Source organism: Bidens hawaiensis, unplaced genomic scaffold, assembly GCF_021521415.1.
Source record: "Bidens hawaiensis isolate Kalapana, Puna unplaced genomic scaffold, B.hawaiensis_p1.1 tig00005152_1, whole genome shotgun sequence".
Taxonomy (NCBI): Eukaryota; Viridiplantae; Streptophyta; class Magnoliopsida; order Asterales; family Asteraceae; genus Bidens; species Bidens hawaiensis.
Window position 1 is genome coordinate 900,808 of NW_027491329.1, and position 27,726 is coordinate 928,533.

The window sequence follows — 27,726 nt, forward strand, 5'->3', positions numbered from 1 at the left end:
ACTCTGTATAGAGCTATGATCGGATCTCTTATGTATTTGACTGCATCTAAACCTGATGTCATGTTTCCTGTTTGTTTGTGTGCTAGGTACCAATCGAGTCCCCGAGTGACTCACCTGGCAGCAGTAAAGCGTATCTTACATTATCTAAGGGGAAATCCAGACATCGGGTTGTGGTACCCCAAGGACGATAAGTTTGACCTCACCGCTTTTACTGATTCGGACTATAGGGTATGCAAGATCAATTTCAAATCTACAACTGCGGGTTGTCAGTTCTTAGGAAACCGGCTTGTTTCCTAGCAATGTAAGAAGCGGATAACAGTCTCAACTTCTACAGCCGAAGCGGAGTATGTGGCGGCCTCGAGTTTCTGTTCACAAGTTCTCTGGATCCAGCAACACTTGCGGGATTACAGTTTGAAGTTTCTTACTACTCCTATCTTTATTGACAATTCGGCCGCTATATCTATCATCAAAAACCCGGTTCACCATTCAAAAACTAAACACATTGAAATCCGTTATCACTTTACACGTGATTGCTTTGAAAAGAAATTAATTTCGATTGATAAAATTCACACAAATTTTCAAAAGGCTGTCCTTTATACCAAAGTGTTTAACAAAACACGTTTTCAATATTTTCCGGGTATAAATGGTTTAAAAACTTTGAAAGATATTCAAAAGCTTGGTTAAATCATTTTTTTTTTATTTTAGTTCTGTTTTTGTTGTTTTTAGGGGGAGAACATATAAAATCCAAAAATATTGTGTTTTCAGTTTGTACAGAGAAAATTAAAAACTCCAAAAACGTTCAAATAATGAAAAATCCAAAAACAATGAAAAATGCTCCTCAAAATGAGTTTAGAAGCAAAAAGGGAAAATGATAGTACATTGGTCATTTGCTCCTAAATCCAGTAAAAAGTAAGTAATAAAAGACTGTATGCTTAATTGAATTGATGTATTGGTAGGTCTTTTGACAAACAAGTATGGGCTAGTAAGTGATATAAATTTAAAATTGCTGAATAAAAAGGGATATTAGTTCTATAAAAGGTCTTGATAATGATGGCAGAAATGTAATAAACCGGTCATACTCAAGCCTTCTAATCAATTTGAAAACAATTTTAACAAAAAGTATCTAATTGGTGGTTAACGCTTCAACGATGTACGCTCTTGTGGGCTTAAATCCTGGATTGATGGGATGCTTTAATGATCTGGATTTCATTGGGTCTTTATGCGGTTTTACATTTGGTATTCATTTCGATGAATATTAAAAATGCTTGTAAAAGCGAACCCGCAGTGTAACTGCTTAAGTCTCTAAACTTGTTCGCAAAAAGTACTTCGTGTATAAAAATGAATTACAGACTTAATCAAACCACGCTGTGAGTCATACATTGTCCCCTTGCTCGCGTCTCATTACCATTAAGAGACGGACCACAAGGGACACAATGTCTGTTAATCGACAGATGAAATCGTGTATACTCATCCATAGGAACAGAACTTAGGGTATTGCTTGATAACGGGGGTATATCTTGTAGTGGGGATTACGGACTATGATCACTTAAAAATCATCATTTTTCATCAAATTGGTTCTAAGGTTTAAGTCAAGTTGGGGTGATTTGGATAAAATCAAACTACGCTTGAATCAAGATTTGAACTACTCCTATCCTATAATTGTGCTTAATTGAACCAATTAACAATATCAGTGAAAGTTCTGAAAAATTTGTTCGAATATTTAAGTGGACAACAATACCAATAATCGACTTAACACCAGTCATAATAAAAACTGTGATGGATGGGAATTTTGGTCAATATGATTCCCTGCTCGACTCACAAAAATATGTACTGCTTTGTTAGAATAGTTGTTTACAATTTTATACAGTTTGAAAAATATTCCAAAATATTTAAAAAGAATTTATTTTCTTTCTTCTTTATATTTTGATTTACCGAGCTGGCGAGTATATCAAAACAAAAAGAAAAGAAGTTTTACCCCAATTTTAAGTTAATCGTGCTTAACGTAATTTTCAATTGGCATCAATTGAATTTTTTAACATAAAAATCCGTTTAAGTTAAACATTACCAATCCTAGGTTGATCAGATATTTTAATGTATGCAAATTAAACCCTAATTGAATTTATTTGAATATTTAATTCATTAATTAAAACCCTAATTGGTTTTAAAAAATATTTAATTTCTTAATGAGATTGCTTCTCATTCGTTAAGGAATATTGGTAATTCGTAAATTGATTTAACGAATGTAAAGCCTTTCGTTATTTAAAGATTAACGAATGAGGACTCTCACTCGTTATAATGACATTTGCTTCCGTTGTGCATAACGAATGGAAGACATTCGTGTAACCATTAACGAATGGAATGAATTAAATGTATCATTCACTAAAATTTTAACGAATGACTCTTATATTCGTTAGAAATGTTAACGAATAAGAAGAGTTAATGTATATTCGTTAAATTTTAACGGATGAAATCCTTATTCGTCTAAAGGATTGACGAATCAGGATTATTAATTTAACGAATGAAGCTATTCGTTAGTTCAAATTTGAACGAATGACCGCGATTCGCGTGTAATTATTAAGGGTTTATAATGCCTAAGCAGACGAATGACCTTTCATTTGTCCATTCACTATTTCATCATCTACCTAAACCAAACTCTTGCAAAAATTTTCTAGATTCTGATACTTGTTTCATAGACTAATTGATTGATACCTTCGTGTTCTACAGGTAATGGCGAGCACCATCATATGAAAATTATGAAAGTTTGTCGGATATTTGAGGGTTAATTGATTGATTTGTTTAATGCCTGTTAATAGTACAGTGAACAACAATTAAAACTAATAATCGAATAAAATGGTGACTGATGGTTCGTGTTAAGTATGTTAACCTACCTTTCGATAGTGATTGTTAAGGTTAATCGGTGAATGTACTAGACGATTCATTGTTTCTGTAAGATTCATTGTTGTCATTGACTTTGATTAGTCAAAACTAAATGAAAATTGACTCTAGATTAGTCAAATTTTTTATTGAAGTCAGATTCGTTATAGTCATAACGAATGAAGTCAGATTCGTTATCCATATAACGAATGATAGTCAGATTCATTAATTTGTTAACGAAAAATAGTCTGATTCGCTAAGGTAACGAATGGTTAGTTAAATCATTATGACGAATAAGATTTGATTCGTTAAACAAAAAGAGTTGATAACAAATGAGTGTAACGCATCTGAATTGATTCATTTAATGTATAAGTTTGATTCGTTATGTGTAACGAATGTAAATAGTTAATATATAACGAATGTCTCACGAATGTGATACATTCGTTAAAACAGATTATTATATTTTTAAATATTTTACTAATGTTTGCTTATTTTAACAGTAATGGTAGAAGAGAATATTCAAAACCTGTTCCCGAGCAACAACCTGCAGATAATCCAGAACCTAAACAAGCTCCTGTGATACTATCATGGAACAAAAGCCACAACATTTGTGCCTATCTTGAGCCGAACTTTGAAGATTCTACGATATTCGGGGGGTATGATTAGTTTTCTGACTCGTTCGAGAATTTACAAGGCAACCTCTACTCGTACAGTTGTTTATCAGAAGATTATACAAGCTTTCTGGAATACAGCTAGATATAATGAGGCAGAAAATCAAATAGAGGCGGTGATTGAGAATAAAAGAGTTGTGATTGATGTTGGGGTAATTCGGGATTCTTTGGGATTCCGTGATTCTGTTGACGATAGATGTGAGTTTGATAGAGAATTGATCACAGGGTTGTTTGGGCGTGTAAAGTATAATGGGGATTTGGGTAGATCAATGTATAACAAAGCAAACTTGTGTGAAAAATACAAGTATTTGTTTCACGTGTTAATTCATTGTCTCGGTGGACGCAAGGGTGGATATGACGAGTGCCGAGTAATGCTCCAATCAGCTTTTGTTGCCCTTGTTTTGAATAAACTATTCAACTTCTCAGAATTGGTTTATTATCATCTGAAAGAGAACATTACAAGCCGTCATAAGTTTTTAAAGTATCCCAGATTTCTGCAAATGATGATAAATGATCTGGTGCTGGATTTGGATAAAGATCAAGATGATGTTATGAAGCTTGAGCATATGAATGAAGAGACAATGAGACGTTTGAGATCTTATAGAGGTCAGAGTCTGACAGATCGACCAAAGTTTAAACAATTGATTGGTCATTTAGCGAATATTGATTTTGTCGCGCTACCTAATGATCGTTGGGCTCATGACGATTCCGATTCTAAACGTGAAGGTGGTGATGGTGGTAACGATGGAGATGATGGTGGTAATGGTGGTCCAGGACCACAAGCTGAATTAACTTATGCTCAGCAACGTAAACATAAAGGGAAAGAACCAATGGTGGAAAAGGTAGAGAAACCCAAGAAGCAACGGGTTAGAAGAGGTTCGGGTATAGAGATACCTAGTCAGCCGTTTGTACCTTCTAATGCTGTTTCTGTTCCGGTTATTCCTACTATTGTTTCTCAAGCACCACAGAGTATTCCACGATCTCCTACTCCTACTCCTGTTATAGATTTTCCTTGTTCTCCAACTCCTGTGCCAATGCCTACTTCTCCAATACCTCCAACTATGACCTTGGTTACTACTGTGAGGTCAGATCCTTATTTTGGAGATGTATTACAATCAGTGTTGGCTCGTATGCCTACAGCACAGTCGACTGCTCCAGATACTCCTATGACTCCTACATAGTTGCCGAGACCTGAGCACTCATTTATGACATTTACTCGTCCTCAGGGTCCATTGCAACTCGTTCATCCTAATTTCTTTGGTATGAATCTTCAAAATCAATGGTTTCATATGATGAATCTGTTGCATTTTCAAAAGACTCAAATGCAAGCTGACAGAGCTGCCCATGAGCTAGCGCAAAGGAATTTGTTGCGACATATTCAGTTCACTCAACGCGAAAACAGGGAACTTAGAGCCCTTGTTGCTGCTCAGGGGGGAGAGATTAGACAAAACAGGATGAAATCATACTCCAGCTCACTTGTAAAGATGATGAATTGAATAAATTAAAGAATGATGAAGATGACCAAGATGGATCAGGAGGTGTAGATCAGCAACCGGGCGGTAGTTCTACTCCGTCGGCGGGTAATAAGACTGATTCGGGTACTGGTGGTGGATCTGAAGCGAGTAATCTACAGATTGTTCCATACAAAGATTACACGAGAGCCAAGCCAATAGATGTTATTCCGGCTGATATGCTTCTGCTTGTGGGTATGGATGGGATTGTGTACAGCATGATAAACGCAGATGAGATCGAAGAAGGTGAATTTGTTGATCATTCATTAAAAAAGAACAAATAGGCTTGCTTCTGGATTTAAATGAAGATGAGGTTGAGGAGTTGGGTAAGAGTATGGATGTAGACGTGGAGATTGAAGAAAGCACGAATACAGGTATTCCTCGTGGGAATGTACCTGATTTTGATAAGGTGGAAGTAGAAGACGTTACTGCTGAGGAGTATCCTGAGTTCTACACCGATAACAACAATAACGATTCAGGTATTCCTTTCTTCACTACAGAACATTTTGACGCAGCAGAACGTCGATTACAAGAAGAGAGAGAAAGATGGAATAAAGCTGCTGAAACAAGTCACTTCTCGGCAACTGAGAAGAAGCGCAAACGTGCTTTGGATGGTATGTTCGAGCATAACGTAATAAAGATGAACAAGATGATCGAGACCTTTCATTATCACGAACGGGAAGAAGTCAAAATGGCAAAGGCTCGAGCATCGGCATACCAGATGAAAAAGTACAAGCCGGCAAAATATGTGAAGGGTGATTTGATTGTGTGGCAGTTTGATTCTGAGCTTAAAGTATATATCGTTAAGTGGGAGCACGGTATTTATTACTTCAAACGCCCACACGATATTTTATCCATGCCAAGATGGGACGTTAGAACACTAGCCAATAGACCATTCGTGAATCGAGGAGATGATCAGTGGGCTGGGTGGTTCTATACTTATTTATTGCATGAAACCTGTTATGGTTTCAAGTTCTTCAAGTCGCAGGTGCCAACTCATAAGTACATTGATGAGATAGATCCTCGCACGGGCTGGAGAAAGATGATTCTGCAAGTGAAGCCACCAAAGACACTGAAGAGGGCTCCAATGAAGACATTCCCTCAGAGTCTGTTCACCTCGTTTAAATATTGGTATTATGACAATCGTACAGGTGAAGCGGTTATTGTATATGGATCTGGGTCAAACACGAAGACCATACGTGTGATTGATCCAATGTGGTTGGTTAACTTATATGAGTCTGATAACGATGCCTTATTTACAAGTCAGATAAGATTTGTTAATGTAAGCGACTATGAATTTTCTATGCAATTCCAGAAAGTAGTTAGTGTCTGTTATGCATACAAGATTCACAGTTGTGTGGACTGGAAGAGAAAGATGTTCCAAATATAAAGATAAAGAGCTCGAGATGAGAGGGAGTTTGTTGATACATGTTTTGTATGTCTCGGTCTTTATCACGACATTAATGTAATAGTTTATTAGTATAGGGGATTTAATGTAAAATACCATTCGCACTAATGTAAGTTACATTCGTTACCCCGTAACGAATGTAACACATTCGTATTAAATGTAAGCTCATTTGTTAACCTTGATTAACGAATGAGATAACGAATAAGGGCTATTCCTTATGTTTTAAGTGTATTAATGAATGAAGAATTCATTCGTAGATGTTAATGTAACGAATGAGACATTCATTAAGTGTTAACTTAACGAATGTAGTCATCCCTTATATATACCCTGTAATTTATTCAGTAATGTAACAGTTCTTAATCTCTGATTTCCCTCTCGTTACTCTGTCCAAATACTCTCTCAACACGCACACTACATACACTAACGTATCTCAGCCTAATCGTATACCTAGATAACGATGCATCGTTGTAATCACAAGATCTAGATCCTCCCAAGCTCTTTCATGCAAAAATCCTAAAAATGGTCCAAAAACATGTTTTGATCATACACATGGTTAGGAGCCTGGTTTGACAGATTTTTTGGCAATAAACACAGATTAAAGGGTTTAAACAGCGTTTTTAACGTTCAAAAGCTCGGTTTTGATACCCTAACCGAAACCCTAAGTTCCAAGGCTTCCATATTGATGAAACATGCTTGGTTTGTGATTTAGGGCCTGTACATAGCTTATATAGAAGCACGAGAACCTGGAAATTGGATTAAGGGAGCGAAAACCGCAAATGTAACGTCAAATCACTCGATTACGGGCTGTTTAGGATTCGATTGTGATGTGCATATTTTTAGGTTATGAAATTTTGCAGGACATCAAGGACCATATCATTGAGTAACTGTTCAAATTTGGTAATTTTTCAACCATCCGAGAATATTTGGCGAATTTATTACCGAGTTGGGATGTTTATTTTGGAAAAATACTTAAAATGCTTGAAGAATTATGAAATTTTATGGGAAACTCATATTTGGTATAATATGAATACATATGAAATTTGGGGTCATTTGCAAAATTCTAAGTATGCTTTGTGGATTCGCGTTTATTCGAGTTTTCGAAGTCGTTTTTGGCCTGAAAAGAATATTTGGCAAGGTTGTTAGAGTTTGGGAATTTTCAGGTTGTTTTGGAACATATTCTGATCACCTAGAAATTTTAGTGGGATTTTTGGAGATCTTTTGGTATAAAAGGATGATTTTCGGACTAAATAAAGTAGATAAAATGATTTTTTATAAATTAATAAATCAGTATATAATTCAAGAAATACTTTTATAAAAATCTACATATTTTAATTAATAATTGACTAAATTTTCATAATTTAATGATTAACGGATAATTAATTGTGTTAATTTAAAGATTAATAAAATTCAATTTTGATAAAACCGACGAGTTCGTGACTAACGAACCTGTTGGAATATCAGAACATCAAGAGTGATCAAAATTCACACTTTTGTGTAAATTAAGTAAAACGAACATTTTATGAGAAATCTTGACAATTTGGATATATTGTGCGCATGAATAAACGGAAACGAGCCCCGTAGCGAATCCAGAACCCCAATGTGTGATCTTTCTTTATAACTTAATCATTTTATCGACCAACACGTTTACCCAAGATTACATCCCCATAACTGTTTTCTGAACGCATAAACGAACAACTAGGCCTAGTTGGGAAAACGGGGAAACTGAGCCAAGTTCGGTTTTAAGTATTAGACATTGAATAACATCACAATTTAAGCCTACTGACACTTTCTCGGTGTAATAGCTATACCCAGATTAGCTATACAGCCCAATTTAGTATAATGATTATAATAATATTAAAATATTAATATTATTATAATATTGATACAAACAGGCTATGTAGTGTTAGACATAGCTACCGGGGCATGTTTTGGGCGGAAGGGGAGCCACAGTGGTTGATTGAGCGTGGGAATGGATGCACGCAACACAGACAGTTAAGGCTTCACTGCAGCTTAGCATAATTACATCATAAACATACAAACAAATGTACTTGTGAACGTACATACATACATACTTGCGTATTTACAAACTGTGATTGTTGTACGCACAACCGATTTCTTGAAACTCGTGAAACTCACCAACTATTTGTAGTTGACCAGTTTTAACATGTTTTTCAGGTATACCAGACTTGGACTAGAAAGTCAATGTGCTACGTGTTTGACTTGCGATCAATGTTGGGTGAATTGATGCAATTGTGCTAGTAAGAAGTAAAGCCGCTTAATGGGTTCGATTAGTTTGTATCACCTAGTTGTAAACAAAGTTAGATTGATGCAAAATATTTCACTCTTATCCCCTGAATATACTGATTCTGCTCGGATATTCAGGAGGCCTTTGGGTTTATTCGATCTATGTGTTCTTGTCAACCTACTAAGGTTTGCACCAGGTCCGGTCCTGACATTAAGAATCAATAAAAAATAATGGGGCCAATAATTGAATTGAAATACTACATGGGTTTCAACAGCGTTTGGTTATTTGGGCTACAAACTCGGCTATCATTAGAAAAAGGCTTTGAGGTGTCGGTTCAAAGGGCCGGAAGTTTTAGGAAATAGATTCTATTTTTGGGTAAAATTAACTTGGAGAAAAAGTAATTAACATATAATATAGAGTTGACAGCAGGAAAATTGAGGGGAGAATTGTTGGTTGTTATCTGGGGTGTAAAACAAAGCAGTGGTGAATGAAGTAATTCAACGAGGAGATACCACAAGCAGCTTTGAAGGAGAGAGCGCTTTGATTTGAGTAGATAATGTTTGGGTTCAACACCGACTCATCCAAGTATCATTATTATTCGGTTTCAATTTATTATTTTCATCATGAGTTATTGTTTGAAGATATTGATTATATTCTTTTGTTTTTTAGTATGGTTCTTGGCTAAACTTCATAGACTACCTAGGCTTATGATGAACCACTGTTGATGTTTGATATTTCTAGGATTATTTTTTTGTTTATGGGTTTATGAATCAATAAAGAGTTTATATTATTTATTCGATACATATGTGTGCTTGGTTTTGTGTGATGAGTTTTATTGTTTCACAGAGTCTTTAGTGATTATTTGTCATATAATAGGATTCTGTTAGGTCATTACCGCATGTTTTTAACTAGTTTAAGATTGATTTATAATAAGATCATAGAAACAGTATCATTAATCAAATAAATAAAAGTGCGCTGCTAACCTAAAAAGCTGTAAGGTGATAGGTTAATAGATAGGTATTGGTTGATTAAGATTGTTAGATTTAGTTCTTCGTAAGAAGTCCGTCTAGGTTTGATTTTTCAACTTTGTCTATTAATGTCGAATGAATTCTTAAACTGCCTTTGATTTCCGCGTTGTAGGGTTGGATTTTGTATAAAGGTACTCTTTTATAATTAATTAGATAACCGTAAGGAAGCTTAATATTAAAACCGGTGTTCTTAAGAATTTACTAGAAATCCATAGGTGTCTTCTTGAGAAGGGCATTAAAACCGGTGTTCTTAAGAATTTACTAGAAATCCATAGGTCTCTTCTTAAGAAGGGCCAGATGTCCTGTTCGGGTTTTCTTTTAAATAACTATTTTATGATCCCGGCTCCATAGTAAAAAATTTCCGATTATTTGATAACTTAATTTTAGGGATTATAGCCTAGGTGGTTTTTCATTGTCATATGATTCAAATAACTTTAATTGCCTTTTGTTTATGTTAATTGCTTTTCTTAATTAGTTTAAAGCTAGTTTTAATTAGAAACCCATTTAAAATAAAATAATTAAATAGTCGTGTCAGTCAGTTAAGTCTAATTAGTTAATTTACATAATTTAAAAAGTCGCTTGGGTTCGATATCCGAACTTACTTAACTATACTAGAGTCGACCGGTACACTTCCCGATTAATATTTTATTCGAGTTTTAGAGAGTTTAGAGTATTACTTAGTGTCTAGATTAGCATAATTTAGTTAATAATTATTTGACTACTTTTAACACATCATGTTTTTGGCGCCATTGCCGGGACTATTGGCGATTGCATTATTAGCTTTGATTAGACTTGTTGCCACATACATGCTATTTTCTTTATTTATTAATTTGAGTCGTAGGAGTCTAATTTTAAGTTTTAGTTTATTTTATTTTATCTTTAGTTATTGATTTCGAGTCTTTTATTAGAGTCTACCTATTTGTTCTTGTGTGTTTTTAGGTTTGTGCCACATCTTCGATCACACGGACCATCACTGAGAGATTTGGACCTACTTCGCTGAAGTCCGTGTCTAGTTCATCATCAGGTTCAGATCACCGCTTTAAGAAAAAAAGTCTGTCAATATTGATTCTACACCAAAGTCATCACCGCAAAGTTCACCGCCATCAAGCCCAAAAAATATTGCAGATAATCAAATTTGTGATAACAATGTAAGTATTTACCAACAAGCGTTTAAGGGTTTCACCAGAAATCACTCACCCATCATCATTCCCGAATTAATAATTCGAACTCATGGCAGATTCCAGCCTACGTTGTGAATGCATCTTCACACATCAATGTTTAGTATTCTCAAGATATTTAATCTACATGGTGCTATAGAAGATGCTATTTTTCTTCACTTGTTTTAGGTTTCACTTGCGGGACGGGCTGCCACTTGGCTCGACTTGCAACCACCCGGCACATTCACTACTTGGGAGGCATTTCGGTCTGCATTCATCAAAGAGTATTTTCCTCCTACAAAAGCATCCCGCCTTCGTGATCAAATCCACTCCTTTCACGTGGAACCGAATGAACTTTATTATCCGGCATGGGAGTGATTTCAAAGTTTACTATCTCTTTGTTCCAAGCATGATCTCACTCCATGGGGTCTTATGGAGAAATTTTACATTGGTCTGAATTATGAAACCAGAGCCCGGTTTGACACAGCAGCAGGAGGTAATCTTATGGAAAAGAAAAACGTTAATGAATGCAATGATCTTTTCGATAGTTTCGCTCAAGCCGAATATGGGCAACAGCCACTTAACAGGAAGTCAACTCCTGTCACCAGTACACCCTCATTTGCTCGAGGTGTGCACCAGGTCAATCTAGATACTGGTGTGGCTGCCGCGTTAGAGATGAAAGAGTTAAGGTCTAGGGTGGATAAGTGTGAGTTGTGTAAGGGTAGACATGGTACTTTGGACTGTCCGTTGATGAACAAAGAAGAGGTGGATTTTTTAGTAGGTCAAAATAGGTTCCCAAATGCCATCAACAGTAATAACAATTACAATTAGAACCAATACAAGAACCCGACTCAGAATGATAAAAAATGGCGTCCTTCCGGTGCGCCTCTGGGTTTCCAATCTAATTATAACCGAGGGCAAGGTCACTATAACAATGGCGGTCAGAATGTTCAGAGCTAATGGCTGTCAGAACGTTCAGAGTTCAAGTAATGGGAAAGGTGTAAGCAATGGTCAAGATTGGAATAGTGGGCTTGGTAGACTGGAAGAGATGGTGCAACAGGTACTTATGAAAGATCAGGCCTACCAGAAAACTCTTGTAGAGCATGATCTACTTTTGAAGAATCATCAATCATCGCTCCTTGACATTTAGAGATCCGTTGGTGATATTGCTTGACCATTAGATGAGAGACTTCCATATCAGTTTTCAGGTTCTACTCAGCAGAATCCGACAGCTTAGTTAAAATCAATCACCACTTGCAGCGGAAAAGTTTTAAGTCCCGACTTGAGAAAAGGAGAGGTTGAAGTTGAGGGGGAAGAAGAGTTGGTTGATGAACAGATAGAGACGGAGACTCCTAGTGGGTTGCAAAACACCGCACCAACCATTGAGCCTCTTGTTGAAAGAAGCATCGAGAAGAAACCGATAGAAGTTTGGCCGTCACCAGTTATTGATTTTTCTTGTGTTTTGTTTCCCGCCCTTCATAAGCATCAAAAGTTTACTAGGGAATACGAGCATTTTCTTGATATGTTCAGACAGTTAAAGATTAATCTCCCTTTCATTAAGGATATCCAACAAATGCCAAAGTATGCTAAGTTTCTGAAGGATTTTCTGAAGAGAAAAGATCATTTGGGGGAGATTTTATCCATTCCACTTAATGGGGATTGTTCGGTGGTAGTCTTGAATCGGTTACGGGAAAAGTTGTCGGATCCAGGTGTGTTTGGAATTCCATGTCTATTCGGTAGTGACACCATGAGCCAAGTGTTGGCGGATTTGGGAGCAAGTATCAATCTCATGCCATATTCTTTATACGAGAAGTTGGAATTGGGTGAACTTAAACCCACTCGCATGTCTTTGTCGTTGGCCGATCGTTCAATTTAGTACCTGCCGGGATCATAGAAAATTTGCTTTTCAAGGTTGGTAAGTTCGTTTTTCCGATAGGTTTTGTTGTTCTCGATATGGAGGGTGACGAGAGGGTTCCCATTATTCTCGATCGTCAGTATTTACGTACCACGAAGACGCTTATTAATGTGTATGACGGGAAAATTACACTTCGGGTTGGTGATGAGAATTTTACTGTAAGACCCCGAAACCCGGGAATCCTACAGTTGGTCATCATATCTTTAATGCCCCGAACACCTGGAACCCCACAGTTGGTATTCATACAAAACACTTGTAAAATTATTTAAACTTAAAAATGATTCATTTCATTAAAATAACCAATTCAGAGTATAATTCAGCGGAAAACATAAATAATAAAATAAGTTTCCAAAATCCCGGGAATATTGCCCAAAACCAATTTAATTATATTTTATAAAACGTTTTAAAATAAAATGTTCAATAATAAAATCTTCCATCCACGTATGCCCTTCACCGTCCAAGTAGCTTCGTGCACGTCCAAGCGATAAGGCATCCTCCTCCTAACCTGAATCTCACACTAACATGCACACAAAGTCAACTTGGGCTGAGTGAGTTCAAGTTTTAATAAATAACATCAATAATAATAATCATAATAGTCATCCCAAGAGTTTTAAAATAAAAGGGATAAAACAGTTAGGCCATCATCAACAATAAGTAATCATCCTTATATATATATATATATATATATATATATATATATAAACATCCTTATAATTATATACCTACATATATATCATCCAAGTGATAACATTAGGGTCGAGCAAACGTACAACCCAAACACGTAACATCAACGCATTCAAACACAAAGTAGGCATACGCAACATCAGTAGTCGAAACGACTACAACATCGCCAAATACATGCCAAGAAATAATGTATATATATACATATATATATATATATTTAACGTCCCAAGGCCTACCATATACTAGCAAGCCTATATAAAATCGTTTAAAATATTTCATCATGTAAGAAAACACTTAGGTGTGCATGCTAGCCCAAAATTTAAAAAGAGTTTAAAAGAGGGCATCATGAACTCACCTGAAATCAATCGAACACCTGCAACGAGCTAGGAAATCCCTAAATGCACAATCATAAGAAAGGGCCTGTAAATTATACACAACGCGTTACTAAACTTGACCGTAAGGACATTCTTGCCTAATGGCCCATTCAAGCCCAACACTTTGGCCCAAGGCCCAACAACTTGGCCCAAGGCCCAACAACTTGTCCCAAGACCCAGCACTTGGCCCAAGGCCCAACACCTGGCCCAAGGCCCAACAACTTGGCCCAAGGCCCAACCCTTGGCCCAATGCCCAACAACTTGGCCCAAGGCCCAACACTTATCAAATCGAGTCGAATACGTGCGCAATAAACCTTAAAACCATTTGTTAAACGAATCAGCCCCAAATGGACCAAATTCCCATTTTAAACCTTTTCATTCGTCAAAATTATGTCACCCGAGTTGATAGGGTTGACGGTTCCTTTTTACAACTCTCAATTTAACATTTAAACAAAAATTCGCGCACCGCCGACTCGATTGACCAAGCACCAACCAAAACAGCCCCGAGCATAAAAAAAAATAATTTTCCCACAGCCCTTAGACTCCCCTAGGGCCATACAAACTGATTCGGTTGGTCATCCAACCGATTAACGCATCAAACTCAACAATTTGCAATTCTACACCCGATAAACCCTTGTTTTCGAACTTAAATCGATTGACCGACCTAAACACCTCCAATGACCACGAAATTTTAATATGATGTAAATTCCATACCTGGGAATCTTTCTACAATGAAAACTCTAATTTTTATCCACGGGAAGTGGGTCAATTAAACCTTGGCCGAAAACCTGTCCAACGAAAAGTTTCGGCAAAATTGAGCATCAAAACGATTAGGGGTGAACAAAAAGAGTGTTGGGGCTTGTAGTACATACCTTGAACTACTTCTAGGAGCTTAGAATTGATAAAAAAGTCGAAGCAATGAAAGGGGGGGAGGGCTGTATTCGGCCGATCGCAGCAGCAGCTAGGCTAGGGTTTATTTGTTTTTGTTTATTGATATAATACAAGTATGTTTCATCCAAGTCCCTCGAATTTGCAAGATTTGGCGACTTGTAAGGAAGGTTAAGTGTTTTAACGTAGCGGGGATGACGTAAAGGCTCCCGAGAAACGTCGGTTAAGTCCCGAGAGTTATACATACTCTACAAGCTTTAATTCTTGAAACCGGAATTAACGGGCGTTACAAGTCCACCCCCCTTACAATGGGATTCGTCCCCAAATCCCGATGCGACAGGAAAAACTGTGGATAATGCCTCGTCATCTCGTCTTCGGACTCCCAAGTCGCCTCGGAACCCCGACGGTGTTTCCATTGCACCTTCACCTGTCTAACCACCTTATTCCTCAAACGCCCCTCCTGACGGTCAAGAATAGCAATCGGTTGTTCGACGTAGTTCAGCTTACTATAGAGTTCAATATCATCGAGAGGCAAATGGACCTCTTCATCCGCTAAGCATTTCCTCAGATGGGACACGTGAAAAGTAGGATGAACCCCCGCGAGCTCCTCGGGCAATTCCAGCCTATACGCTACCTCACCAACACGGGACAAAACACGGAACAGACCTATGAACCTCGGACTAAGCTTCCCCCTCTTACGAAAACGAATTATACCCTTCCAAGGAGAAACTTTCAACATAACCCGATCTCCATCGTCGAACACAATAGGTCTTCGCCTTTTATCCGCGTAAGACTTTTGACGATCCTGAGCGGCCTTCATAAAAGCCTTATTCTTATCGAGTTTCTCAGTCGTAGCCTCGACCACCTCCAAACTACCCAATTGCTTCTGACCAATGGAACCCCAACAGACAGGAGTCCTACACCTCCTACCATACAGCATCTCAAACGGTGGTATCCCAATCGTGGCGTGATAACTGTTATTATACGAGAACTCTACTAATGGTAAGTGACGATCCCAACTACCACCAAAATCGATTACACAGGCCCGCAACATATCCTCAAGAGTCTGAATGGTCCTCTCGGACTGACCATCCATCTGCGGGTGACTGGCAGTACTGATAAGGAGTTTGGTACCCATCTCCTCGTGAAACTTTTACAAACCTGGAGGTAAAACGCGTATCCCTATCCGAAACAATAGATACAGGCACCCCGTGCCTAGAGACGATCTCACGAATAAACACATCGGCCAACTGCTCGGAATTAAAAGTCTCTCGGATTGGCAAGAAATGAGCGTTCTTGGTCAATCTATCAACAATTACCCAAATGGTGTCATAACTACCCTTAGGAGTACGAGGCAATTTAGTCACAAAATCCATAGTAAGCTGCTCCCACTTCCACTCAGGTATTTCTAAAGGTTGAAGCTTCCCGAACGGCTTTTGATGCTCGGCCTTAACTTGTAGACACGTCAAACATTTACTCACATACTGAGCCACCTCAAACTTCATCGCAGGCCACCAATAATTCTTCTTCAGGTCGTGGTACATCTTGGTCGAGCCCGGGTGAGTAGAATAGCGCGACTTGTGTGCCTCATCCAAAATTTTATCTCTGAATCGCCCATACTTTGGTACCCATAAACGACCATCCTTATACTTCACCCCGTCACCGACGTCTTCCAACAATTTCTCCTGACCCCAAACACGCTCATACATAATCCATTCCACCTGCAAAGCCTCATTCTGAATGTTGGCTATTTGTTTCAAAATATCGGGTTTAAGAATAAGCTGATAGGATTTCACACGAATAGGTTTTGGTCTCTCCTTCCGGCTTAACGTGTCGGCTACCACGTTAGCCTTACCCGGATGGTACATAATCTCCAGATCGTAGTCCTTAATTAACTCCAACCATTGACGCTGTCGCATATTCAGTTCCTTTTGCTCGAAGAAATATTTTAAGCTCTTATGATCGGTATAGATAACTCAAGGAACACCGTACAAATAATGTCTCCACAACTTGAGCGCAAACACCACCGCCGCCAGCTCCAAATCGGGGGTAGGATAATTCGCCTCATGAGGCTTCAACTGCCGTGAGGCATAAGCGATGACTAGACCTCGCTGCATCAAAACACACCCAAGCCCCTGATAGAGGCGTTAGAATAAACCACCAGATCATCGGTGCCATCAGGTAGAGCTAAAATCGGGGCATGTGTTAACCTGTTCTTCAACTCGAGAAAATCCTCCTCCTGTTCCGTACCCCAAACGAACTTAACACTCTTCTTAGTCAACTTAGTCAGTGAAGATGCAATTTTCAAAAAATCGGGAATAAAGCGACGGCAATACCCCACCAAACCCAGAAAACTACGGATTTCAGATGGAGACTTAGGAGACTCCCATTCATTCACGGCTTCCACCTTTGCAGGGTCAACCAGAATACCACTCGGGTTAATAACATGACCCAAGAATTGAACCTCACGCAACCAGAAGGAACACTTAGAAAATTTGTAGGTTCCCTTGACGGATCACACGAGATATCCCGGTCTACTCAGGTGCGGAATCCCTGCGTAGATCGTTACGAGCATAGAAAGCAAATCAAACAAACACACACGAATAAACCGAAACACGTTATATATTAATAACCGAACTCACGTGATATGAATCACTGATACAGACTTAGATCAACTCAAACGACTAACTTAACGATTAACCCAAAACAAGCCGTAACCTATATATAAATACACGACAACTTCGCCTGATATGTTCAGGCGAAGTTGTCCATAACTTCGCTTGTTCAACAAGTTCGCCTAGGCGAACTTGTTAACAACTTCGCTTAAACAAAAACATAAATAACATTACAGACTTGATTACAGACACTAGACTATGAACTACTGACATTTATGCACCAACAGACTCCCCCTTGGCAGTAGCTTCATATCTTGATCTTTAAGCACTTGTCTTGTAATCTTCACGCATGCACTCCTTCTCTAACACATACCGTGACTACTCGCTGATACTTCCTCGCTTCGTCTTTCCAAGCAGGAATATAGAATATCTTCTTTTCATTCAACACTTGCAGATCAGCTTTCGATAAGTTAACAAGATGCATCGGATCATACACCCTCAGCACTTCTTGTTCGTCTTCGTCTTCCATCACGGCTTCAGCAGTCTGGCAATCAACATACCACCATTTAAGATTCTTCAACACATCTTGAGGCATAATCTTCATTGGAACCTCCTTAATGCATCGAATCGGTTTGTACTTCATTACCATCCATGGCTTGCAATCTGCTCTCATTCCCCTTTCTTTATCTTCCACTAGCTTTCCCTTCTGCGGCTTTAATAACTCAAACTTCTTCTCTTTTATGCTTTCTTTCCACACAATCTTCCCAATAACCCTTGCCATGTTGTCGTCGCTTCTATTGATCAGCCCCAATCTAGCCAAATCCTTCACCTCACATTCAGGCAATGTATTGAGAGATCTCAACATTCTTTTAAAATACTGAATCCCATCAAAACGTTTCACCACAAACAACTTTATCTGTTTATCATATAGCCAACAAATAATTCCTTTCTTCGACTCAGCATAGCCTTTGATATTATAACTCTTCTTGAACATGGTTGGAACAGCAGGCTTCTTAGTTTTAATAAACCAATGAGCACAGCCTTCCTTCCACCTAGGCTGCTCCTCCCACTCAGTCTCATCATTTTCCATCTCAGTACCCATATCGGCTTTCTCAACATCTGGGATCTCGTGTTCAACATTTTCTTCAATTATTTCACCTTCTTCAATCTCATCTTTAATCACAATCTGTGCTCCAATCTTCTCAATCTCCTCAATAGGCAGCACATCATCATCAAACATCACATCATCCTCTAGCATATCATCATCTAGTTCTTTCAACGCATCGATCACATCATCTTCATCATCAACCATCACCACCTCATCACCACCAACTGCACCCGCAGACTCCCCCTGAGCTGTGGAAGTCCCAAGAGCTTGAGTAGTTCTTGGCAACTCACCACCTGCACCTTTCGGTGCATTGGGATCATCGTCTCTATCAAAATGCTTCTTCATCCTTAACTCGTCGCCTCTACAGCCTGTCTCCCCCTGAGATGCCAAGAACTCCTTCATAGCATCTATAATTCGCCCATGTTCAACCAGGAGGGACGACTGTAATTGATTCTCTGCCACAAGGCGCTGAATAGCCTGGGTTTGGATAAAGTTTATCCTTGATTGCTCTGCCACGACCCGTTCAAGTGCAGCTATTCTCTCCGAGTCTGAGAGGGTTGCATCGAAATCAAACCTCATGTTAGATGTATCTTGAGTATACTGAGGAGGGATCTCGAATGTAACCGGGACATCAGAAGCAGTTGTGGACGTAACCGCAGGTGGTATCGTGACCGACAACCCTGCAGTTGCAACGACGGTAGACTCTACAAATTGTGCCACCACCTCTGAAGGAGTAAGCGTTGGAGGTGGTAACGACACAATCTCCGGAGTCGTTGTCTGTAGTGTGATGGATGGGATGCCGACAGCTGATGTAGCCACCACGGGAACATCCACGGCGCTTGTAACCTGTACAGAAGTAGGAACAATCGACATACCTGACAGTGCGGATGGAGCAAAACGTACAACCCTTGAAGTCTCTCCAGCTCCCATACCTGCACCTGTCCTCTCCCGTCTTGAACGTCTAATCAACTTGTGGATATCTTCTTCCTCTTCTTCTGATTCACTATCATCCACCGTTCTCTTTCTCTTTCCAAACGTCCTCTCTCTAGTCACCAACATCCCCTCGCCTCATCCATAACATCATCAAGATCTGAGTCAGCCACCGTCGTAGCTGCTCTAGGAACACGCACTTCCCTAACCTGTGCAGCAGAAACCTGCACCTCTTCTTGTGGATCAAAACGGTCCATGTCGAAGAATCCTTGGCCGCCAAATGCAGCATCAAGGTCTACATCCTCCTCAGCCGACACCACAGGCACAGTAGGTACATCACGCGTTGCTCCTGCCTGTTGTGGTTGAGGGTCTCTGAACTCATCCCCCCCGAGTTGGCACATACCCCGGGTTTATTAAGAACCCAAAGAGTGGAGTATGCCTTGGACGACGTTCAGGCTTGCTCCTCGCACTCGAAGTACGGCATTGAGCAAAGAAACGTTTGCTCACACTCTCCACGTATCTTATTGGGCGTCGTTGAGGCAAAGTTGGAGCCACATGGTTCAAGATCATCTGGATGAATCTTGGATACATTATGAACCGCTCACGAGCCATCGCCCTCCTCTGTCTGTCGATCTCGTAAAAGACCATCTGACTAAAGCTATAACGTTTGTTATAAGTCAGAGCAGTCATTGCAGACTGCATGGTCGCACCCATTCCGTCAGTACCCGCCTTCCTCCCAGACATACACACAATCATGACGTGCATGAGGAAGCGCCACTGATCAAGTAGGAAACCCTTCCTCCGTTGTGTATCGCCCAATGGACCAGAATAGCCCATTCTTAGAAATGCTCCATCGCGAAACGGAGCAACAAACTCCGTAGGGTCATTCCTAGTCTCCTCACCGAACCGTAAAGCCACCCGTATTTGTTCAGATGAGAACTGAACCTCTTGATTGTTGACGGTTGCTCGCATAACCGGGGGCTCAACACGGCAATCGTATTCCACCGTCTGCCAGAAATCCTCGATATTTGGTAAGGATATCGGCAGAGTCGTCGTGATTGCGTGGAATATCCTCGAGCGAAGGAGGAATGTGATTATCTCCCGGTAATCCTCCACACCACTCGCTTCCGGGTCTAAGGTGATGAACATGTTGTGACCCGGGAAGAATTGTCTCTGATTATCTCCGTCATCGCCTCCAGCACCTCCAGCACCTGCTACTGCAGCCATATCTGCAACAAACGAACCAAGTTTGATACACGTTAAGGTTTAACACAAGTTCGCTTATCACCATGAGCGAAGTTGTGATAACTTCTGTATAGGCGAAGTTAAAGTTGAGGCGAAGTTGGGAACAACTTCGCTTCATCTTTAAGTTCGTCTAATAATTTAAAAATTTAAAAGGTCCAGGCGAAGTTAATGACAACTTCGCCTCACCACAACATCGCCTCAGGCGGAGTTGAGCATCAGGCGAAGTTACGGATAACTTCGCCTAAACCTTAAGTTCGCCTGAATCTGAATCGGCGACAGTAACGATTGATTCAAACTCGAAAATCTGAGGTTTTCTGGGTATTTAGACGATTTAGGACTCTTAAACTCAAGCTTTTAAGGATATGTTGACGATCAGTTTGGTTATGAACACGTAACAACAAGATTTGAAAGTCCGATTTGAAGGTCCGACGGTTCGAGGTTCATAATCGGGTCGAAACGACCACTGATTATCATTGAAGAACAAAGATTATACAATGTAATGGCATCACGAACCTTGAAACGTAACGGAAACTGGGAAAAAGAACAAGTAATCGGAATAACAACAACTTCGCTGATAACTTGTTAAGTTCGCCGGAAAATACGGAATAAGTTCGCTGAGATTGAAAGTTATGAACACTGTTGACCTTAAGAATTCTTTATATAAGGGCGGAGTTAAACAGGCGAAGTTGTGGATAACTTCGCCTTGGCGAAGTTATTCACAAGTTCGCCTAAACTTTTCAAATCAAACCCCTATAGTTTGAATATTTTGCAATTTTGTTTTAAAACTTACCTTTAAGAATTAAATGACACGTTCAAATCCAAGTAACCAGTTATAAAATCATAAACTACCTAAGTAACGAAAAACTTTTAAAAAATTAAAGTATAAGGGATAAAATTTCAGTCTCGATAGGGACTACCACGTTTTAGAAAAGATCCAAACAGGAATCATACTAATTACGTGATTGTCACATAGATCCGTGTTTAGTTGTATTATGACAGATATAGACAGGTTGTAAGTAGGTAAATAACTTAAGATGGTTTTCATCGTTTCTGTGATACGAGTTAAGTTCAATTAAGCTCAAAAATTAACTGGGCAACAACTCAGAGATTATGATGCCTCCTATCTATTCTCAAAGCGTATTTGGCTTTCCCCAAGTCACCCCGAATTGACTTCGACCCTTAGTGTCTGATTAAGTTTGTAATTACTCTTCATCTCCTTCCCGTTCTCTTTCTTACTCCATGATTAAGAAGTCTTGATATGTTGAACTCTAGAATGTTTCAATAACTCATATATATATATATATATATATATATATATATATATATATATATATATATATTTTATGATAAACATTTACATAGACTTCAGAGTAGTAACCAACTGCAAGTCCCGAATCTGGATCACTGCAGTTTCTTGAAACGCTATCTTCACGGGAATCAGAACACTTACGGGCTCGTGTATGACTGGGTAATCGCTTTTCTGCCTATCATTCGGAAAGATATATATGAAGACATGCAAAACTCGTAAGGAGTTTCCACGTAAAATCAAGTAGTTTTAGTTTGTATCACATCTACTTTTACGCACCATAAAAAGTTACCATGACATACAATGACTGTCCTAAAGCCTTTTAAGCCTAATAACTTCACTAGTTAAGCACACAGAATCAGTATATCTATCATTTTCCAAGGTTGGATCAATTTCCTGTTAAAAATAGCAAACGTACTTCTTACGAAGTAGTAGACTTGAAAAATAATTTCATTTCCCTATAAAAATTTTAACATTAATCGCCCCGACCAAAACAAAGTCTTCAGGTAAATGGCTATCCCGAAGATCCAATGGATCAGCTGGACCGACCACATACTAGTATGTGTCCTTCTAACTAATTAATATGATCGACTAATTTTAAGCGAAAGAATGAAAACTCATCATAAACCGCCCCGGTCACTTTCAGCCATTTGGTTAATGGCTATCCTCAAATTCTACAAGTAGAGAATGAGGACCAAAACATATCCGAAGACAAGTCCTTCAAACTGAGGCAACCGACATACTTTTAAGCGATAGTGATTTTTTTTTTTTTTAATATAACTTGAAAAGCATGGTTACTCGGGATTGATCATCCCATTCAACTCAATAAGGTTTTGAAATCTCGTTTTGTCAAACGCTTTAGTATATAAATCAGCGAAATTATCAAGCGTATCCACCTTTTCAAGCACAATCAGTTTCTTCTCAGCACAATCCCGTATAAAATGATGACGTATGTCAATATGTTTAGTTTTACTATGCTTCACGGGATTGTTAGTTACTGAGATAGCAGTTGTGTTATCAATGCAAATAGGTGTAAGTAAGAAATTCAGACCATAGTCGCGCAATTGTTGTTGAATCCAAAGAACCTGGGAGCAGCAGTTGGATGCTGCCATGTATTCTGATTCACAGGTTGAAATTGCGACCGAAGTCTGTTTCTTGCATTGTCACGACACCAATCTGCCACCAAGAAACTGACATCCTCCAGTTGTTGACTTCCGACTCTGATTGCACCCTCCATAATCAGAATCTGTGTAAGCGACTAGCTCCAAGTCTCCTCCTCTCGGGTACCACAACCCCAGCTTCGGTTTGCCCTTGAGATACTGCAAGATCCTCTTCACACCCTTCATGTGAGATTCCTTTGGGTTTGCCTGAAAACGAGCACAAAGACAAACAGCAAACATTATATCAGGCCTAGAAGCAGTTAAGTACATTAAAGAACCTATAATAGCCCGATACTGAGTTGGGTCCACATCTGCATCACCGTCTGACTCAGCACCCAATTTGTGATTGACGCAGATTGGAGTGTCGAATGGAGTGCTGTCCTCCATCTTGATGCGTTTGAGCACATCATGGACATACTTGGTCTGATGAATGAACATCCCATCCTTCTTTTGATCAACCTGCAATCCTAAAAAGAAAGTTAGTTCACCCATAGCACTCATTTCAAACCTTTTCTTCATGACGGCCTCAAACTCCTGACACATGGAGACTTTAGATGCAGCAAAGATAATGTCATCCACGTAGACTTGCACCAGTAGGAAGTCGCTTCCTTCTCTCTTAACGAACAACGTGCTATCAATCTTCCCTCTTTCAAACCCATTTTCAAGCAAGTAATCTGATAAAGTTGAATACCAGGCACGAGGTGCCTGATGTAGTCCATACAATGCCTTGCTTAACTTGTACACGTGATCAGGAAAGTCTGGGTCAGGAAAACCCGGAGGTTGCTCAACATACACTACCTCATCAACTTTCCCATTCAGAAACGCACTCTTCACATCCAACTGAAATACCTTCATCTTCTTATAAGCAGCGAACGCCAAAAACAATCTAATGGCTTCCAACCTTGCGACAGGAGCGAACACTTCATTATAATCAATCCCCTCTTGTTGATTAAAACCTTTAACGACTAGCCTCGCCTTGTTTCTTATGATAATCCCTTTCTCATCTCTCTTGTACTTAAACACCCATTTTGTGCCTATCGCATGCACATGCTTCGGTTTTTCAACCAAAGTCCAAACTTCCATTTTCTTGAATTGAGCCAACTCTTCTTGCATAGCTTCGACCCACGAGCTGTCCTTGAGAGCCATTTGATAATTCTTCGGTTCAATCTGGCTGATAAAGCAGGTGTACAAGCATTCGTTGATTATCCCTGTCTCCTTGATGCTTGTGTAAACACAGGTGTGCTCATTCAAGCTACATCATGTTTGTACACCGGAGGACACATCACCAATCACATTCTCCAAAGGGTGATCTTTATGAATTCTCGTGGTCGAAACAGAACCGACATGCAAATTGTCTTCCAAGTTAGAAGAGAGCTCGTCAATGGTTGTTTCATGCTGAGAGTGAAATGGATTGAAAAATTCTTCTTCAGTCGAGGTAGCAGGGGTATCGATAGCATTTGATGAGGAAGGTTGACATTTATCGATCAGCTGTCTTTGCAATAGGTTTTCTTCCTCATCAAGGATCATCTTCGTAGCAACTCTCTCTTCTTCTTCAGCAATATCCAAATACGGTATGTTAAAAGACTTAAAAAGTTTAACATAGTCGAAAAACTCAGCAGGTCCGTTGCTTGGTTTTGGCGGTTGGTAACTTGTGATATCGGTGTTACACACCACCTCAACCTTGCTGGTCGATGTATTGAAGAGACGTCTGTTGGGAGTCCCAACAACATAACCGACTAAGATTCCTTCATCGGCTACTTCACCAAATTTAGAATTTGTCTTCAAAATCGAACAAGGGGACCCGAATGGTTCAAGACCACTCAAGTTGGGCTTTCTCCCATGCATAAGCTCATAACACGTTTTACCAAGTCTTTTAACAGTTAAGACTCTATTCAGAACATAACAGGCTGTAGCAACAGCTTCAGCCCAAAATACCACAGGAAGCTTCGAATCAGCCAGCATAGTTCTGGCTCCTTCAATTAATGTTCTATTCTTCCTTTCAGCCACTCCATTCTGTTGCGGTGTATACGGAGCGCTGTATTGGTGTTCAATCCCTCTCTGAAGGCAGAAGATCTCCATTTCAAAATTCTTGAACTCCGTTCCATTGTCACTCCTGATGAACTTAACCCTTTTATCCATAACGTTCTCAACTTTGGTAATCAAATTCTTCACCATCTGAGCCGTTTCATCTTTTGATTTCAGGAAATACACCCACGAATATCGTGAGTAGTCATCAGTGATCACCAAGCAATAAGAAGTTCCTCCTAGACTTTTTGCATTCACGGGACCGAAGAGATCCATGTGAAGCAACTCCAGAGTACTGGCAATTGAATTGACTTTCTTGGTGAGATGGGATTTCTTGTGCTGCTTTCCCTTCTTGCACGCTATACATTTATCTTCAAAATTGAAATTCTTCAAGGGAACGCCCAGCACAAGTCCATTCCTGACAATGTGGTTCATCTTCCGAAGATGAATGTGCCCCATTCTCCTATGCCACAATTCGGACTCTGATTCACTTGCTTTTGTCATAAGGCATGATTCTGCCGTGGCCATTTCAGTTGATCTCATATCCATAGTATATGTATTTCTTTCACGTGGAGCCTTCATCACAATCCACTCCTCTGGTATCTGAAAACCAGGTTTCAACACGATCGCCTCATTCTTTGTAAAATGAACAGTGTACTCCTTATCACAGATCTGCGACACACCCAGCAGATTGTGCTTCAATTCTTCTACAAAGTTAACCTTCTCCAAAGTCATCTTTTCGTTTGACACCGTTCCCATTCCAGTAATCTTGCCACCACTTTCACCGGCAAAGCTAACTCTCCCTCCTTGAACAGGTTTCAAATCGTGTAACAAGTATTTGTTACCTGTCATGTGCCGGGAACAGCCGCTATCTACAACCCAAAGATTGTTGGCAGCCCTGTTCAACTATTCCTGCACAATAAAGCAAAAGATTAGAATTTAAGGATCCAAGACCAATTGGTCTTGGATCTATACATCCCAAACTTTGGCTTTCCAAAGTTAGTATCTCGATAATTCCTGTAAGTTCCATTAGGATATCTCATTGAAGATTGATTGTGAGGCCTACCAAACCTCTGTGAATTGAAAGAATTATAACTTGTGGTTTGGTTATTAGCAGTGTAAAACTGAGATTTGTTTCTATGAAAACCTGAATTAGTCACATTTTTGAATTTTAAATGGTTTTCATTTTTAGGAGCATGAAAATTACTATTAGGCTTATTCTCAGTTTTAGTAGGCCTTACTCCTCTGAATCGCTGCTTCAGAGGGCAATTTGCAACAAGATGTCCTAATTGATTACATCTAAAACAACACCTATGCTCAACTTTTTTATCAACCGGTGTTTTAGATGTCGAGGCTTTATTACCGCCCGTTCGTCTCACATATGGTGGGACGTACGGGTTTAGTGGAGTACTCCTTTTATTTGTTTTATCTTTTTCTCCACTCTTGGGTAACACAACCTCCTCTTTTGCCTTATCAGACTCGGATGACTTATCCGAATCTGACGAGACTGGACTTTGATCAGAAATTTCAACACTTGAAACAGGCGAACTTGTTTCGCCTCTACTAACATTTGGTTCTTTAATAGTTACTTTAACTGGCACTGTCTGAGCAACCTCAAAGTCAACAGATTTCTGAACACTAGGGTTAAAAGTGTAATTGTGATTGTACGGTGGTGGAACCTCATGATAACCGATTCCTCCTCTCTTAGCAGAGGAACCTTGATCACTAACAAGGTGATCAAGAATAGCAGAAGAATTTCTGAACTGCTCCAGTTTTCGATTCAGTTCCACCACTTTCACCTGGTGGTCAGCAATCTGTTTTTCTCTCTCAGCAATTAGTTTGGTCTTTTCTTCCAAAACTTCATAGCTTAAATCAATCACTTCAATTTTTTCAGCAAGTTTTGTTTTTAAACTTTTAACATCTTTTTTACAAGCTTTTATTTTAATTTTATAATTATTTTCTCTTGATTTAATAAAGTGATGATCTTCTTTTAACGTTTTAAACTCGGCATCCAAACTAACATACTGATCGGTTATGTTTGCTAGTTGCTCAGACAAGTTCTCACATTTTGAACAAGTTGGTTTAGAACATACCTCGGAGAGCTGATCTTTAACATCAGCCATGAAAGCTTTTTCCTCTCCGGTAACCTTCTCACTTTCTTCAGTTTCTACCTTTGCCAAATTTGCCTGCTCAAAAGTTTCTTTAGACAGCAGGTTCCAGTTGTATTCACCATCTTCTCTGGACATCATCGCACTATAATCTTTTCTACCCTCACTTTGCTGTGGAGACCTACCCTGACTTCGTTCCACACGCTCATTCCTGCATTCCTTTGCAAAGTGACCGTTTTGTTGACAATTGTAGCATCTCACCTTTGCCTTGTCAAACCCCGGCTTTCCACCGACAAATTTCCTTCCCGTCATTCTCATAAACCTTTTTACTCTTCTCACGATCATGGCCATTTGCCATTGTAAATCCATTTCTTCCATATCGTCAGCATCAATCTGATCGTAATCTTCATCCAACATAGCTGGATCAACAATCTTCCCTTGAATGTAGTTCTCATAGGAAGCAATGAAAGAAGC